Consider the following 8,900-nt stretch of genomic DNA (forward strand, 5'->3'; position numbering starts at 1 on the left):
GTAAGGAACTTGCAGAGTGTCTTTTTATGTTTATCTATAACCATGTCATCATATATTCCAAGCAACATGTGTTTTGGACAGTAGCCAATATTAATAGATAAGATAGCATTAAGTTCTTGTTCAACCATAACCCAGAACTTCTGAATCTCCTTACAAGACCAGAAACAATGAATAAGATCTCCTTCCTCTGTTTTACATTTCGGGCACATTGGTGAGCAGTCTTTTTTAAACTTGTGCCTCCGCGAAGGAGAAATGTGAGCTCTGTGCAAAATTTTCAACTGCATTGCTCTCACTCTGTTACATATGCTTAGGGTCCCTGCATTCTTCCATGCTTCCTCCCATTGATCATCTGTGATTTGTATATCAAGTGTCCTTTCCCATGTCCTCTTCAATAAGTCCGTATTTGAAGATCCACAATCCTTGAGAACCTTATTAAAAGAACTTGTAGAACTGTTCATTTGTGAAAAAAGCTGTCTCTCCACAGCCGAAATGTCCCGATTTGTAAGCAGAGTAGTGTCCTTCTTTACAAAGTCTCTCAACTGTAAATAACGAAAAAAGTCCTGTCGTGGAATGCTGTACTTGGTGGTTAATTGGTCAAATGACATTAAAGTGTCCCCTTTGAATAGATCGTGTAAAGTATTGAGACCTTTATGTGCCCAAACTTTAAAATTTTGGTCTACAGTCCCCGGCAGGAAGTCATAGTTATCACAAATAGGAGTAAAAGTTGAGGTAAGTTGGGGTCGACCCTCCAAACGCCTGATAACTTTCCATGCCTTGACAGCATTAATTGTGATGGGATTACTACAAGCGACTTTCAAGGACTTAAACTTTTTAAGAAAAAGCAGATTTATTAAAGGAAGTTTACTGAGTGAACTTTCAATATCAAACCACACTGTTCTGGACCCTCTATGTACCCAGTCAGAAATGTAACGCAAGTGAACACTTAACTGATATCTCCGTATATCCGGAAGGTCAAGACCTCCCACCGAAGATGGAAGCATTAAAGTTGAAAGTTTTATACGTGCTCTTTTTTTAGCCCATATAAAGGAACTAAACCAACCATTTAATTTCTTAATAGTTTTGTGTGTAAAATTTAGTGGAATCATTTGAATGGGGTAAAGTAATCTTGGAAGAATATCCATCTTCAGGAGGGAGATCCGTCCCAACCAAGAAACAGGAAGAACATTCCACCTTTCTAAGTCTAACCGAATGCGATCAAAAAGTGGAGGAAAGTTTACTTTATACATCGGTTCAAAGGAGGGGGTAACATTAATGCCTAAATATATTAAACCCTCGGGGGCCCATCTAAATGGGAAGGATGGTAATGTTTGGGGTACTTGTTTTAAGCTGCCTATAGGCATTGCCATTGACTTATCATAATTAATTTTATATCCTGAAAAAGTACCGAATTTGTCAATTGTGTCTAGAAGAGCTGGAGTAGAGGTATCAGGATTCACCATGAATATCAAAATATCATCGGCATATAGGGCAATCTTATGTTGATTATTTGCTATTGTTAACCCACAAATATCACTATTTGTTCTTACTGCTTCTGCCAACGGTTCAATTATCAAAGCAAATAAAAGAGGAGATAGAGGGCAGCCTTGCCTCGTCCCCCTCCCAACCTTGAATGGAGAGGAGCGGCATCCGTTTGTCAGCACGGCACTAAGAGGTTCACTGTACAATAAATTGACCCACTTAATAAAGTGCTCACCAAGACCAAATTTATGTAACGTATGAAATAAGTAAGGCCATTCGATGCGGTCGAATGCCTTCTCCGCATCTAGCGAGATCACAAGACCATCTACTGACTGCTGCTTAGCAAACTGTATCACATTCAACAGGCGACGCATGTTATTGACAGAGTTGCGTCCTACAATTAAGCCTGTTTGGTCATCCTTTATTAGAGTGGGGAGAAGGCATTCTAACCGTGTTGCTAATATTTTAGAAAGAATCTTCAGATCTACATTAAGTAGTGAAATAGGTCGGTATGACGAACAATCCTCCGCTTGTTTACCTTTTTTCAAAATTAAGGATATATTCGCTTCTCTCATGGATCGTGGCAAATGGCCTTTCACAAACGAGTCATTGAGCATATTTAGTAAGGGGTCAACTAATAAATCTCTAAACTCTTTATAAAATTCAGTACTAAGCCCATCTGGGCCAGGTGCTTTCCCAGACTGCAAACTCTTTATGGCTTCTAGAACTTCATTTTTAGAGATAGGAGCATTAAGGGAAGTGGTCTGATCCTCTGATAAACTGGGTAGGTTGAGGGTGGAGAAGAAAAGCTCTGTGGATTGTGTTGTATCTCCATCTAATTCTGACCTATATAAATTCTCAAACCATTCTTTAAATGTATTATTAATAGATAAGCTGTCTAGAAAACGTTTACCGCTACTATCCACAATGGACAGAATAGACTGAGAGTCCGATTTTTTCTTTGTTAAGAATGCTAAGTATTTCCCCACTTTATCCCCATGTTCATATAGTTTCTGTTTGGCAAAACAAATTTTCACTTCCGCTTGTTTTGTTAAAAGAGAATCTAAGGCAGATCTTAGTGCTGAAATTTCCTTAATCTTACCAGGGGTTGGTTTTTTAATATATAATCTCTCAGCATCATTTAGCTTCGATTCTAAGATCTCCTTTTGTTTGGCTTGTCTGCGTCTTTTACTTAGTGTGTATGATATAATAAGGCCTCTAGAAAACGCTTTGGCTGTTTCCCAAAGTAAAGATGGATCTTCGGTTGAGGCAGAGTTAATAGACATGAAAGAGTTAAACTCCTCTGTAAAATATGATATAAAATTATGATCAGCCAAAATGAATGGGTGAAATCTCCAACTATTAGATTTAATATCTTGGTTCCCGAAGGAATATTCAGCAAAAACTGCTGCATGGTTGGATATAGAAATATTACCTATATGGCAAGACAATACATGCTGCAACATATTTTTGGGAGAAAATAAATAATCTATCCTAGTATAACTGCTGTGGGCTCTAGAGAAAAAAGTATACTCCTGTTCTGCAGGATGGCAGGCCCTCCAAATATCTATATAGTCAAAGTCTTCACAGAGAGCCCTAACAGTTTTAGCCTGGGTTGATAATAATGATTTACCTGCTGGGAATTTATCTATAATGGGGCATAAATTACAGTTAAAATCTCCCCCAATAAACAGTGTCTTAACTCCCCACTCTGCTAATTTGGCAAACGCTGTAGTCAGAAAATCACCTGGGTGGCCAGGGGGCCAATAAATGTTCAAAAAAGCAATTTCCTCCCCATATAATACCCCTTTCATAATTAAATAGCGCCCCCTTGTGTCCTTGACAACTTCTGCTAATTGGAATGGTATACCTCTCTTAACTAAAATAACTACGCCTCTACTCCTCGAGGTGAAAGATGAGAAAAAGACCTGGCCAAACCCCCCCCGTGATAGCTTAGCATGTTCCTGATCATTTAAATGGGTCTCCTGTAGTAACGCAATTTGTACCCCCTCCTTTTTTAAAAAAGTTAAAACCTTTCTTCTCTTAATAGGTGTATGAATACCATTAACATTCCACGTACACACTTTAAGCTTCAGCATTCCAATTGTATATCGTACATAATGCAATCTAAATGTACAATTTGGACGATGTAGATGTCAGCCAAACAGAAAAGTGGTAAGCCAAAAGAAAAATAAAATAAAAAGAAATTAACATATACAAAGAACTTGAACAGGAATTACTGAACACTAACGAAATTACACACTTTACCTCCCGTTGCATAACGTGAGTCCCAGTGAAAAGAGGTCCCCTAACGACGAAAGGAAACGAGGAAATATCCAACCAGAACGTCAAGCGGTAGTGCCACCATCAATGACCACACCACTTAATAAACAATTTAGTAAGCACACGTTTCAATGCCTCAATTAAATGTTCAATATTTAAACCCGCACCAGTGTATGATAGTCTTAAACGCATACCATGTAACGTTACATTGGGCAATCAAGTGTTACCAACAGGCTCCGCATCCAGAGAATTTAGGAACGCCTCGACAGCGGCCGGCTCATGAAACACTTTCACCGAGCCACGGATGTTCACCTTGAGGAGGGCAGGGTAAATCTGCCTATATTCCGCGCCTAGGGATTTTAGCCGTTTCTTAACTTCATCGAACATCCTGCGCTTGCGAAGGACAGACGCAGAAAAGTCCTGAAAAAACATCACAGTGCTGTCTCCAAATTTCAAAGGAGAGCCTTTTATCCCCAGCTCCCGCGCAGCATTTAACACTCGCTGTTTGTCTTGAAAGTTGTGGAACCTCACTACGATGGGTCGCGGTCGCTGAGTAGAAGAAGGTTTGGGGGCGAGTGATCGATGCGCTCTTTCTAGCTTTATTCGACCCGCTTTCTAAGCAATACAGAGAGTCTTAGGAAGCCATGATTCGAAAAACCGCGTCGGGTTGTCACCCTCCACGCCCTCAGGTAATCCAACAATACGGATATTCTTCCTCCTTCCTCTGTTTTCAAGGTCTTCAGCCCGTTCTCCCATGTCCTGTACGAGTTTCTCGAGGGACTGCAGTTTAGCCTTCATCGGGGTTACCACATCTTCCATTGCAGATATCCTCGTTTCCACTTCAGTGATCCGCTTATTATGCTCGTCTAGTTCAGAACGATGTAGTTGTAACAGCTGTGATATCGGGTCCATTTTTTCATCAATGAGCTTAGAGATATTGGCTGTAATCTCCGCAACCGCGTCAGAAAGCGGAGACCCGGGCGAGCTCGTATTAGCATTATCAACGTCTGCTCGCTCAAGAATCACAGGGCTGCAATAATCAACAATGTAACTTTAACTCAGTAATTCAGGAATAACAATAGTCTTTGCTTGTCCATCAGTTTTGTAACTTAGCTATAAATGACAATTACAATCTGACTAACATTTTAGGGGTCAAGAGCCCAACTAAAGCAAACACTGACCACTATAATGGTGACACCGTTAAAATAGTGAATCGTCTTTGTTGATTTTGCATGTTAACATCAGGTCTCGTCAATAATGGTCAATCATCACTCAATTAATCATTTAATTATCTCATTAACTTTAACTCTGCTTCAGTGTTAATTTAACACTCCTATTTTAACACTTTCACTGTTTCACGTTCACTTTTTTTGCTGTGTAAAGACTGTCACTTTAAGAGAATGCACTGAAACAGTGGCCTACGTTAAGTTGGCTATGTCTGCTGTAGGATACTTACCAAAACAGACATTTTTACATGATTTTTGTGTGAATTTGTCCATTTTAACACAATACTTCAGAGAGAGCTTATATTTGCGCGCATGTCGAGGCGCAGGTTTACACATGAGGGAATGCACAAATCTTCTCACTTCGAGCTCGAACTCACTTCCTCTGGCTCTTACATGTTTAAAATGACAAAGCTTAAATGACTTTAGTTTAAACACAGATATCAGCACCCAGGTTATGACGGAATAAATTACTGCTCATATACAACATTTGCGTTGAACAAGAGTGAATGATTTGTCCAGGGGGTTTGTTTCTCTCATGTTTTTGTAATGTCTGGGAAGCCAGAATGAGCATGCATCAACAGAAACATTTATTAGCTGAACCCTGTTTTTTTTACATGCCATTTATAGCAAGCCATATTACAGATGATATTACAGAGGCTTTGTCAGATTTAAGTTGAAGCACGTGCCATACCGTGTGTGGTGAACCGAACAGTTTGTTTTTTTTCAGCGAACCGTGTCATCCCTATTACCTCAATAATCAATCAATTACAGGCCTAAAACAATCATGCCCGAGCAGACGGATATTAGTACATCCCATCACACCGGCACCCGCGTCTAAATCAGTTGTATGGTCTGGTTTTCAGTCTAAAACAGTTGCATCAAGTATAAATGTATCATCTGTTTTGGGAGGTGCGTAACTTTTTTTCTCAGATTTTGAAAAATCTTCGCGATCGACTTAAAATGCTTCCAAGATCAACTTGTTGATTGTGATCGACGGGTTGGTGACTCCGGATATAGAAAGACCAACTTTTTTTGAGCAAGCATTGATTATGCGTGACACAGTCTCAATTTGTGGGACGCGTGAATTGGGCTTCAAACGCTGTGTGAGCACGCACTACGCGGGACGGGTGGTCACCCTAGATGGAGATCAGTGTTTACTTTAGTTGGGCTCTTGAACGTGACTTTTCAACAACATTTTTTTATATGCTTTAACAATGCATCTTTTTTTTAACAGTGTACCTTCTCGAGAATGATAACAGATTTTTAACAGTGTACCTTCTCGAGAATTATGAATATTACCTAAAAATTTTATTAATGAAAAACAGTATGTTACTGTCGAAATTCGTCCATTTTTTTGACAGCGATTTTTAACAGTGTAGAGCTAGAATGGCAATAAAGCTTCTCTGATATGTGTGTACGTACATTCATATTTATATGCAAACATCTAATTGTTACAAATATTTGAAAATCTGGAATTTAAGGGAGCAAAAAATCTAAATACTGAGAAAATTGCCTTTGAAGTTGTCCAAATTAATTCTTAGCAATGCATATAACTAATCAAAAATTTAGTTACGATATGTTTACGGTAGGAAATTTACAAAAAAATCTTAATGGAACATGATCTTAACTTGATATTCTAATGATTTCTGACATAAAAGAAAAATCAATAATTTTGACCCATACAATGTTTTGTTTTTGGCTAATGCTAAAAATATACCCCAGCAACTGGTTTGTGGTCCAGGGTTACAGTATTGTTCAAAATAATAGCAGTACAATGTGACTAACCAGAATAATCAAGGTTTTTAGTATATTTTTTATTGCTACGTGGCAAACAAGTTACCAGTAGGTTCAGTAGATTGTCAGAAAACAAATGAGACCCAGCATTCATGATATGCACGCTCTTAAGGCTGTGCAATTGGGCAATTAGTTGAAAGGGTTGTGTTCCAAAAAATAGCAGTGTCTACCTTTGACTGTACAAACTCAAAACTATTTTGTACAAACATTTTTTTTCTGGGATTTAGCAATCCTGTGAATCACTAAACTAATATTTAGTTGTATGACCACAGTTTTTTAAAACTGCTTGACATCTGTGTGGCATGGAGTCAACCAACTTGTGGCACCTCTCAGCTGTTATTCCACTCCATGATTCTTTAACAACATTCCACAATTCATTCACATTTCTTGGTTTTGCTTCAGAAACAGCATTTTTGATATCACCCCACAAGTTCTCAATTGGATTAAGGTCTGGAGATTGGGCTGGCCACTCCATAACATTAATTTTGTTGGTTTGGAACCAAGACTTTGCCCGTTTACTAGTGTGTTTTGGGTCATTGTCTTGTTGAAACAACCATTTCAAGGGCATGTCCTCTTCAGCATAGGGCAACATGACCTCTTCAAGTATTTTAACATATGCAAACTGATCCATGATCCCTGGTATGCGATAAATAGGCCCAACACCATAGTAGGAGAAACATGCCCATATCATGATGCTTGCACCTCCATGCTTCACTGTCTTCACTGTGTACTGTGGCTTGAATTCAGAGTTTGGGGGTCGTCTCACAAACTGCCTGTGGCCCTTGGACCCAAAAAGAACAATTTTACTCTCATCAGTCCACAAAATGTTCCTCCATTTCTCTTTAGGCCAGTTGATGTGTTCTTTGGCAAATTGTAACCTCTTCTGCACATGCCTTTTTTTTAACAGAGGGACTTTGCGGGGGATTCTTGAAAATAGATTAGCTTCACACAGACGTCTTCTAACTGTCACAGTACTTACAGGTAACTCCAGACTGTCTTTGATCATCCTGGAGGTGATCATTGGCTGAGCCTTTGCCATTCTGGTTATTCTTCTATCCATTTTGATGGTTGTCTTCCGTTTTCTTCCACGTCTCTCTGGTTTTGCTCTCCATTTTAAGGCACTGGAGATCATTTTAGCTGAACAGCCTATCATTTTTTGCATCTCTTTATAGGTTTTCCCCTCTCTAATCAACTTTTTAATCAAAGTACGCTGTTCTTCTGAACAATGTCTTGAACGACCCATTTTCCTCAGCTTTCAAATGCATGTTCAACAAGTGTTGGCTTCATCCTTAAATAGGGGCCACCTGATTCACACCTGTTTCTTCACAAAATTGATGACCTCAGTGATTGAATGCCACACTGCTATTTTTTTGAACACACCCCTTTCAACTAATTCAACTAATTGCCCAATTGCACAGCCTTAAGAGCGTGCATATCATGAATGCTGGGTCTCGTTTGTTTTCTGAGAATCTACTGAACCTACTGGTAACTTGTTTGCCACGTAGCAATAAAAAAATATACGAAAAACCTTGATTATTCTGGTTAGTCACATTGTACTGCTATTATTTTGAACAATACTGTACATATATAAACATGTAATGAAAGCGTGGTGTAGCATTTCTTTTCCCACCAAATATGGACAGAAATTAGTTCAAATAAACAGCCTATTAACGTATTTCTGTAATGACACAACATAATCAATCAGGGTCGCTTTTATTCTGGCTGGACTTGATGATAGGCCTGTATATGTTTCTTTTTAGTCAGCTAGACTATTTAAATTAATATCTCATTACTTTTTAATTTTACATTCCAGAAATTCAAAAATCCTCAAAGAGAAATACAGTAGTTCTGAAGCTTGCATCATCATCTAATTTAGTTACAGATACCACAATGGTGGTCCGGGTATACCGTATACAGCACGCTGCTAACAGTCCCACTACTTCTACTCCATGTGTTTCTCTGTACAGGTCCAGTGCACCCAGGATGCAATCTTGCCAGATGTCCTTCACTCTGGCACCGGGACAGGGGCGGAGTGGGACCAAAAAATTTACCGGGAAATTTCGTAAACCACCAGCCCTCGGTGGTCAAAAAAAAAAAAAAATGCTAAAAATTATATAC

This window comes from Carassius gibelio, chromosome B15 (assembly GCF_023724105.1).
Source record: "Carassius gibelio isolate Cgi1373 ecotype wild population from Czech Republic chromosome B15, carGib1.2-hapl.c, whole genome shotgun sequence".
NCBI lineage: Eukaryota > Metazoa > Chordata > Actinopteri > Cypriniformes > Cyprinidae > Carassius > Carassius gibelio.